Below are 10,974 nucleotides of genomic sequence, written 5' to 3'. Positions count from 1 at the left end.
GATCTCTTGAAGAGGTGGACTAGCAGATGTAGGGGAAAGTAGGTGTACCGGTCCATCCAGAGTAGAGAGTGACTGTTTCTGAAAGACTGTGTCTCGGTCATCCGTTTCTCAAACATCATGCAGTGCGAGAATCAAGCGGAGGCGATCGAGTCTTGTGGGAAAAGTGCACAAACCTCTGCAGAGTGTACAAACTGATCATGATTAGCCGTGTCCCCGGTTATGGACAACTTGAGTATCTAGTACCTGGATTTTCATTTGAATCTCATCACCGTGATACTTATAATTAATTTTGTTGGGTTAATGATGATACTTAATTGGGATTGAGTTGGAGGTACCTTCTCAATGTTTCAACCACCATGATAGTTAAATAAAATTTATTCCTTTGCAGTAGGATAAAATTGGCTTTTCGCAAAACTGTAACCATAGAGCTTTCCACCAGCCACATATGCATATAGTATAGCATTACTATTGTTCATTGCTCTCTATGTGTTACATTGCCAGCATATTCTATGTGCTGACCCGTTTTCGGGCTGCAACGTTTCATGTTGCAGACTTTTTAGATGACGAGTAAGGTGCCTTAGGTCGTGGTCTTATACTCAGTGATGCCGCTGGAGTTGATGGACTCACTTATCTTCCAAGTCTTCCGCTGTTATCGTTATTACATGGCCTTAAGCCATGTTTATTATACTTAATCTCTTTGGAGATATTCGGTGTAATAAGTGTGTGATTGCTACTCTGTTATAAATCCTCCATTTGTACTGTGCGTGTCAGCATTACTGATCCAGGGATGACACTGGTGCACAGCAGCACAGGCCATTTGAGGTCTGGTCGCTACAGTTCAAGACCCGTGAAGTGAAGGTGCGCTCTCCGGCGAGGAAAAGTAGAACACGGGAGACGGACCGGCCAGTTGGCACACCATGCCCTGCCGCCTCCCATGCCCTACTCATCCTCGGAGGAGTCCCCGACCTCGGCGGTGCCGGACGTTGGACGGCAACAAGTAGGACGCGTTGCTGATGGCGCTCCCGTCGTCGGCCGCCAGCGTGGCCACCGCTTGTGCGGTGACTTGAGCGAGGCGGCGACCTCGAGCTTCATCCCCGAAGACAAGCTCTCCTGTAGAGCGTTCGCGCTTGCGGTCATGGCGGATGTGGTGCCAGGTAGGAGGACGATGCGCTATGGTGTGGAGGTTAGTTGGGCGTTGCCACTTTAAGTAGCGCATTACCGTGAGGCCAAGCGTCCTGGTGCGTTGTTAAGTCACCGGAGTTGGTTCCTCGGGCACCGAGCCTCTTAATGACGGCATACAGATGGACGACATGAATGCGGGCAGCTGGCGCCGGCTGGGAATGCACCGCGCGATGGCGCGAGGGACGGGGTTTTTTGGTGTGCCAGGGTAGTCAGCTGCGGTCGTGGAAACGTTGGAGATGCCCTTTGCTCACATGCGATCGACGCATGTCATTGAAAAAGCAAGACGACCCGGCATGGTCTCAGGTCCTGAGGATGCAGTTGGCCGCGCTACACCACTCCGCGGACGCGTCCCGGCGCCCCGTGCATCCTCGACGAGCCGGGTGTTGGGGTGTGTTTGGATTGTGGCCAAAGTGCACCTTACCAAAATTTTTGATCATGACCCAAAGATTGGTCTTTGTTTGGATTTGCCATTTTTTGGCATGCCAATGAACTCTAGCCAACTCTAGTTCATTTTTCTTGCCAATGTCGGCCAAATCATGGGTAACTAAAACCTCAACCAAAATTTTGGCTCCCAACGCTTTGACAGGGAAACCTTGGGCACAAACCAAACATACTATTTTCCCGACCATATTTGAGCGTCTGTGCTCCGCGTTGCGCATTAGGCCTTTCACTATGTAGGCCAAGCGAGACAACTTATTGTTTATTTGAGCCGTTCAAGTATAATCATGTGGCATTTGCTTATTTCTCATTCCTCTCCAACCCTATTCTCCGTCGATCATGTCGCCCTCCGGTCGAGTCCATCCTCCTGCATGCCTCATTTGAACATTCCGTCGAGTATCATTCGCATGTGGGCCTAGACCATGCTTGTATTTCCAATGTTTTGTAATTTGTCCGACAGGCATATACAAACAAACGGTTCATTTAAAGTTTCACTTTGCCTCCACTATGTGTCGCTTCGTGTCTTAGTTTTGACATCCCATTCGGTTCATGCCCTAACACATGTTGACGAGATCAATTGATGTTCAGAGATCAATTGCATGTCGTGCAAGGAGATAAAGGTTTGGTCTGTTTCTATGATAGAAATGACCCGCGCGGGGGGGGGGATCTGTGGGGATTAGAGGGAGTATATTGTACGTTCATAAGCGAAACGAACGTATTGTACCCACCCTAGTCCTCTTTCAATCAATCTCTGGACCCCGAGATGAAATCGAGAGAGAATGAGTGGGGGCATGTGTGATACCTAAGGCAGATTCAAAATTTTGAACCGGTGATCATAGCATCCGCGAATCATATATAAAGGGTATTCAGTGTTCGTTTCATTTTTGAATGTACAATATACTCCCTTCTATCCTTTCTAGTTTACATATAAGTTTTATGTGTAGTCAAAGTATCTCTACTTTGACAAAAAAAAGTATCAACATTCAACAACGCCCAATCAATATTGTTAGATTCGTACGTACTCCTAGATTTGTACTCGAGATGGTTTCCAAGTTGTTTTCAACCACGTGAATGTGCTTGTTCTCGTGCATGCTCTTCCTACTAGGATTTCACCACGTATAGCCAGTCCAATAGTAACTTTTTTGAAGCTCCCTGTCTAATAGTACTAGTGGAGTACTGACAACATCTGTACTAGAGTATGCAGTGCTCATAGTAGTACTCCCTCCTTCCATTTATATAGGGCCTATGTGGAGGAGAGAGATGTGAAAAAGTAAGGGGAGTGAGCTTTCGTGCAAGAGCCTAGCTATATACGCATTCCTAGTTAAATACAAATAAATATGAAGAAAGAGATGGAGAGGAGATGGAAAAAAGTACTAATACAATAGCCAACCTTATAATTTTTTTGCGGGAAATAGCCAACCTTATAGCCCACACTACTGTATGAGTGCATATAATAGATGATGGCTATAGATGACATGGCAGTTCCTTATAGCCATCGACTGGCTATATTATTAACCATGCTCTAATGCGTTTTCCAAAACCGCATTTGACTATTGACAAGATTAATAGTACATGAGATGTATAATGTGAAAATTATATCATTGGAAGCTCCTTTCACATACGAATTTGACCATATGCTTTGTGCAAGTTGCATGTCATATATTATTACTCTAACATTTGGTCAAAGTTAGCCTCGAAAAACGCATTAGGCCCTGTATAGTAAATGGAAGGAGGGAGTAGTAGTGGAAGTGGATCCTCTGACGTAGGTATCCCTGCCTTACCCCCTTTCGGTCACTTACTGGCAGACCCCATGCTTGCTAGGCCCCGCATGTCAGTTACTCAATGGGTTCGGCCACGTCAGGGGATCCTCATCCATAGTATACTCCCTCTGTTTTTATTTACTCCGCATAAAACGGAGGGAGTGGTAGTATAAATGACGCGGGCGGGGGAGGGGGAGGGACATCGGTTTGCTCTCAACTGCGGTCCCACTAGCGAGCGAAAACGCAAGACGAAGCGCATTCCATTCGGTGAGCGACATGGAGGGTCCAGCGTGCCGGGCTGCAACGCGAACGCGACGAGCGATGTACATTCAAAACCAATTGACCGGTCACCACCGGAACCACTATTCACACCAGAACCTTGCGCCAGCCACTGCCCTAAAACCACACCTAATCTCCAACCCCTTCCCCCACCTTTCGATCCCCTAGCCCGCATCAAGCGTCCCCTAGTTCGCCGAAAAGCCATGGTGCGCCGCAAGATCACGTACTACAAGATGCTGACGCTGGAGCGCCACGCAGAAATCGCGGCGGCGGTCGGCGCCACAGACCTCCATTCCCAAGCTCGCTTTGCGGCGGGCCAATCCCCGAGTTCTCTGGAGCCAAGCTACGAGGAGGAGGAAGCCGATCCAATGTTCATGGCAGAGGTCGCGACGCAGAAGGCCCCCGATGGGTATGAGACGATGGACGTCGACTTCGTGCCGGCGTCTGAGTCCCCCATGGTGCAGGCGGACCAGCGGTTCAACCTGGCGATACTAAAGGAGGACCGGGAGGCAGAGGCTCAACTTGACGCGGAGCGCGCGCATGCCGCTGCCATCGAGGCTCTCCTGCAGGCGGATTCAGATGTCGTGGATGTGAACCCGGCGGCGGAGTCTCAACTTGAGGCGGAGCGCGCGGATGCCGCTGCCATCGAGGCCCTCCTGCAGGCGGAACCGGACGTCCTGGACTTGAACCGGGCGACAGAGGCTCAACTCAACGCGGAGCGCGTGGATGCTGTTGGAAATATGCCCTAGAGGCAATAATAAAATGGTTATTATTATATTTCCTTGTTCATGATAATTCTCTATTGTTCATGCTTTAATTGTGTTATCCGGAAATCGTAATACATGTGTGAATACATAGACCATAACATGTCCCTAGTGAGCCTCTAGTTGACTAGCTCGTTGATCAATAGATGGTTACGGTTTCCTGACCATGGACATTGGATGTCATTGATAACGGGATCACATCATTAGGAGAATGATGTGATGGACAAGACCCGATCCTAGCATAGCACTAGATCGTGTAGTTCGTTTGCTAAAGCTTTTCTAATGTCAAGTATCATTTCCTTAGACCATGAGATCGTGCAACTCCCGGATACCGTAGGAATGCTTTGGGTGTACCAAACGTCACAACGTAACTAGGTGGCTATAAAGGTGCACTACAGGTATCTCCGAAAGTGTATGTTGGGTTGGCTCGGATCGAGACTGGGATTTGTCACTCCGTATGACAGAGAGGTATCTCTGGGCCCACTCGGTATTGCATCATCATAATGAGCTCAATGTGACTAAGTCGTTAGTCACGGGATCATGCATTACGGAACGAGTAAACTGACTTGCCGGTAACGAGATTGAACGAGGTATTGGGATACCGACGATCGAATCTCGGGCAAGTAAAGTACCGATTGACAAAGGGAATTGTATACGGGATTGCTTGAATCCTCAACATCGTGGTTCATCCGATGAGATCATCGTGGAACATGTGGGAGCCAACATGGGTATCCAGATCCCGCTGTTGGTTATTGGCTAGAGAGGTGTCTCGGTCATGTCTGCATGATTCCCGAACCCGTAGGGTCTACACACTTAAGGTTCGATGACGCTAGGGTTATAAGGAAGGTTTGTTTGTGATTACCAAATGTTGTTCTGAGTCCCGGATGAGATCCCGGACGTCACGAGGAGTTCCGGAATGGTCCGGAGGTAAAGATTTATATATGGGAAGTCACCATACGGTCACCGGAAATATTCGGGGGTATACCGGTATTGTACCGGGACCACCGGAGGGGTTCCGGGGGTCCACCGGCAGGGTCCACCTGCCCCGGAGGGCCTTATGGGCTGTAGGTGGATGGGAACCAGCCCTTAGTGGGCTGGTCACCAACCCCCCTAGGGCCCATGCGCCTAGGGTTTGGGGGGAACCCTAAAGGGGGGGTGCCCCCCTTGCTTGGGGGGCAAGCTCCCTCCCCCCTTTGCCGCCGCCCCCTCTAGATCTCATCTAGAGGGGCCGGCCCCCTTTCCCCTTCTCCCTATAAATAGAGGGGTGAGGGGAGGGCTGCAGCACCACATCCAAGGCGCAGCCCCTCCCCTCCCTAACACCTCTCCTCCTCCGCGTGTGCTTGGTGAAGCCCTGCCGGAGAACTGTCACTCCACCACCACCACGCCGTCGTGCGGCTGTTGGAGCCTTCTTCCTCAACCTCTCCCTCCTCCTTGCTGGATCAAGGCGTGGGAGACGTCACCGCTCCGTACGTGTGTTGAACGCGGAGGTGCCGTCCGTTCGGCGCTTGGATCATCGGTGATTTGGATCACGACGAGTACGACTCCATCAACCCCGTTCTCTTGAACGCTTCCGCTCGCGATCTACAAGGGTATGTAGATGCACTCCTCCCCTCTCGTTGCTAGTAAACTCCATAGATTGATCTTGGTGATGCGTAGAAAATTTTAATTTCTGCTACGATCCCCAATAGTGGCATCATGAGCCAGGTTTATGCGTAGTTTCTATGCACGAGTAGAACACAAGTTGTTGTGGGCGTCGATTTTGTCAATTTTTACTTGCCGTTACTAGTCTTATCTTGATTCGGGGGCATCGTGGGATGAAGCGGCCCGGACCGACCTTACACGTACGCTTACGTGAGACAGGTTCCACCGACTGACATGCACTAGTTGCATAAGGTGGCTAGCGGGTGTCTGTCTCTCCCACTTTAGTCGAATCGGACTCGATGAAAAGGGTCCTTATGAAGGGTAAATAGAAATTGGCATATCACGTTGTGGTTTTGGCGTAGGTAAGAATCGTTCTTGCTAGACACCTATAGCAGCCACGTAAAAGTTTGCAACAACAATTAGAGGACGTCTAACTTGTTTTTGCAGCAAGTGTCATGTGATGTGATATGGCCAGAAGGATGTGATGAATGATATATGTGATGTATGAGATTGATCATGTTCTTGGAATAGGAATCACGACTTGCATGTCGATGAGTATGACAACCGGCAGGAGCCATAGGAGTTGTCTTAATTTATTTATGACCTGCGTGTCAACTAGAACATCATGTAATTACTTTACTTTATTGCTAACCGTTAGCCATAGTAGTAGAAGTAATAGTTGGCGAGACAACTTCATGAAGACACGATGATGGAGATCATGGTGTCATGCCGGTGACGATGATGAACATGGCATCTCGAAGGTGGAGATCAAAAGGGGCAAAATGATATTGGCCATATCATGTCACTATTTGATTGCATGTGATGTTTATCATGTTTTACATCTTATTTGCTTAGAACGACGGTAGCATAAATAAGATGATCCCTCGCTAAAATTTCAAGAAAGTGCTCCCCCTAACTGTGCACCGTTGCGAAGGTTCGTTGTTCCGAAGCACCACGTGATGATCGGGTGTGATAGGTTCTAACGTTCGCATACAACGGGTGTAAGCCAGATTTACACACGCAATACACTTAGGTTGACTTGACGAGCCTAGCATGTACAGACATGGCCTCGGAACACAAGAGACCGAAAGGTCGAACATGAGTCGTATAGCAGATACGATCAACATGAAGATGTTCACCGATGATGACTAGTCCGTCTCACATGATGATCGGACACGGCCTAGTTGACTCGGATCATGTATCACTTAGATGACTAGAGGGATGTCTGTCTGAGTGGGAGTTAGTTAATAATTTGATTAGATGAATTTAATTATCATGAACTTAGTCTAAAAAACCTTTACAATATGTCTTGTAGATCAAATGGCCCACGCTAATGTTGCTCTCAACTTCAACGCATTCCTAGAGAAAACCAAGCTGAAAGGCGATGGTAGCAACTACACGGACTAGGTCCGTAACCTGAGGATTATCCTCATAGCTGCCAAGAAAGCATATGTACTTGAAGCACCGCTAGGTGATGCACCTGTTTTCCCAGCAACTCAAGACGTTCTGAACGCCTGGCAGTCACGTAGTGATGATTACTCCCCGGTTCAGTGTGGCATGCTTTACAGCTTAGAACCGGGGCTCCAAAAGCGTTTTGAGCAGCACGGAGCATATGAGATGTTCCAAGAGCTGAAAATGGTTTTCCAAGATCATGCCCGGGTCGAGAGATATGAAGTCTCTGACAAGTTCTACAGTTGTAAGATGGAGGAGAATAGTTCCGTCAGTGAACACATACTCAAAATGTCTGGGTTGCACAACCGCTTGTCTCAGCTGGGAGTCAATCTCCCGGATGACGCGGTCGTTGACAGAATCCTTCATTCGCTCCCACCTAGCTACAAGAGCTTTGTGATGAACTTCAATATGCAGGGGATGGAAAAGACCATTCCTGAGGTATATTCAATGCTGAAATCAGCGGAGGTGGAGATCAAAAAGGAACATCAAGTGTTGATGGTGAATAAAACCACTATGTTCAAGAAAGGCAAGGGTAAGAAGAACTTCAAGAAAGACGGCAAGGGAGTTGCCGCGCCCGGTAAGCAAGCTGCCGGGAAGAAGACAAAGAATGGACCCAAGCCTGAGACTGAGTGCTTTTATTGCAAGGGAAACGGTCACTGGAAGCGGAACTGCCCCAAGTACTTAGCGGATAAGAAGGCCGGCAATACCAAAGGTATATGTGATATAAATGTTATAGATGTGTACCTAACCAGCGCTCGTAGTAGCTCCTGGGTATTTGATAACGGTGCGGTTGCTCATATTTGTAACTCAAAGCAGGAGCTGCGGAATAAGCGGAGACTGGCGAAGGACGAGGTGACGATGCGCGTCGGGAATGGTTCCAAGGTCGATGTGATCGCCGTCGGCACGCTACCTCTACATTTACCTACGGGACTAGTTTTAAACCTCAATAATTGTTATTTAGTGCCAGCTTGGAGCATGAACATTGTATCTGGATCTCGTTTAATGCGAGATGGCTACTCATTTAAATCCGAGAATAATGGTTGTTCTATTTATATGAGAGATATGTTTTATGGTCATGCCCCGCTGGTCAATGGTTTATTCTTAATGAATCTCGAACGTGATGTTACACATATTCATAGTGTGAATGCCAAGAAATGTAAGGTTGATAATGATAGTCCCACATACTTGTGGCACTGCCGCCTTGGTCACATTGGTGTCAAACACATGAAGAAACTCCATGCAGATGGACTTTTGGAGTCTCTTGATTATGAATCATTTGACACGTGCGGACCATGCCTCATGGGAAAAATGACCAAGACTCCGTTCTCCGGAACAGTGGAGCGAGCAACCAACTTATTGGAAATCATACATACTGATGTGTGCGGTCCAATGAGCGTTGAGGCTCGCGGTGGCTATCGTTATGTTCTCACCCTCACTGATGACTTGAGTAGATATGGGTATGTCTACTTAATGAAACACAAGTCTGAGACCTTTGAAAAGTTCATGGAATTTTAGAGTGAGGTTGAGAATCAACGTGACAGGAAAATAAAGTTCTTACGATCAGATCGTGGAGGGGAATATTTGAGTCACGAATTTGGCACACACTTAAGGAAATGTGGAATTGTTTCACAACTCACGCCGCCTGGAACACCTCAGCGTAATGGTGTGTCCAAACGTCGTAATCGCACTCTATTGGATATGGTGCGATCTATGATGTCTCTTATCGATCTACCGCTATCATTCTGGGGTTATGCTTTAGAGACTGCCGCATTCACTTTAAATAGGGCTCCGTCGAAATCCGTTGAGACGACACCGTATGAATTATGGTTTGGAAAGAAACCTAAGCTGTCGTTTCTTAAAGTTTGGGGATGCGATGCTTATGTCAAGAAACTTCAACCTGAAAAGCTCGAACCCAAGTCGAAAAAATGCGTCTTCATAGGATACCCTAAGGAAACCATTGGGTATACCTTCTACCTCAGATCCGAAGGCAAGATCTTCGTTGCCAAGAACGGGTCCTTTCTGGAGAAAGAGTTTCTCTCGAAAGAAGTAAGTGGGAGGAAAGTGGAACTTGATGAGATGACCCCTCTCGAACCAGAAAGTAGCACAGCACAAGAAAATGTTTCTGTGGTGCCTGCACCGACTAGAGAGGAAGTTAATGATGACGATCATGATCAAGTTACCACTGAACTTCGTAGGTCCACAAGGACACGTTCCGCACCAGAGTGGTACGGCAACCCTGTCCTGGAAATCATGTTGTTGGACAACGGTGAACCTTCGAACTATGAAGAAGCAATGGCGGGTCCAGATTCCAACAAATGGCTTGAAGCCATGCAATCCGAGATAGGATCCATGTATGAAAACAAAGTATGGACTTTGACAGACTTGCCCGATGATCGGCGAGCGATAGAAAATAAATGGATCTTTAAGAAGAAGACGGACGCGGATGGAAATGTTACCATCTATAAAGCTTGACTTGTCGCTAAGGGTTATCGACAAGTTCAAGGAGTTGACTACGATGAGACCTTCTCACCCGTAGCGAAGCTGAAGTCCGTCCGAATCATGTTAGCAATTGCCGCATTCTACGATTATGAAATATGGCAAATGGACGTCAAAACGGCATTCCTTAAGGAAGAATTGTATATGATGCAGCCGGAAGGTTTTGTCGATCCTAAGAATGCTGACAAAGTATGCAAGCTCCAGCGCTCAATCTATGGGCTGGTGCAGGCATCTCGGAGTTGGAACATTCGCTTTGATGAGATGATCAAAGCGTTTGGGTTTACGCAGACTTATGGAGAAGCCTGTGTTTACAAGAAAGTGAGTGGGAGCTCTGTAGCATTTCTCTTATTATATGTGGATGACATACTATTGATGGGAAATGATATAGAATTCTTGGAAAGTATAAAGGCCTACTTGAATAAGTGTTTTTCAATGAAGGACCTTGGAGAAGCTGCTTACATATTAGGCATCAAGATCTATAGAGATAGATCGAGACGCCTCATAGGTCTTTCACAAAGCACATACCTTGACAAGATATTGAAGAAGTTCAATATGGATCAGTCCAAGAAGGGGTTCTTGCCTGTATTGCAAGGTGTGAGATTGAGCATGGCTCAATGCCTGACCACGGCAGAAGATAGAGAAAAGATGAGTGTCGTCCCCTATGCCTCGGCCATAGGGTCTATTATGTATGCCATGCTGTGTACCAGACCTGATGTAAACCTTGCCGTAAGTTTGGTAGGAAGGTACCAAAGTAATCCCGGCATGGAACACTGGACAGCGGTCAAGAACATCCTGAAGTACCTGAAAAGGACTAAGGATATGTTTCTCGTTTATGGAGGTGACAAAGAGCTCGTCGTAAAGGGTTACGTCGATGCTAGCTTCGACACAGATCTGGATGACTCTAAGTCACAAACCGGATACGTGTATATTTTGAATGGTGGGGCAGTCAGCTGGTGCAGTTG

This window comes from Triticum aestivum, chromosome 2D (assembly GCF_018294505.1).
Source record: "Triticum aestivum cultivar Chinese Spring chromosome 2D, IWGSC CS RefSeq v2.1, whole genome shotgun sequence".
Classification (NCBI taxonomy): domain Eukaryota; kingdom Viridiplantae; phylum Streptophyta; class Magnoliopsida; order Poales; family Poaceae; genus Triticum; species Triticum aestivum.
This window is presented reverse-complemented; position numbering follows the sequence as displayed.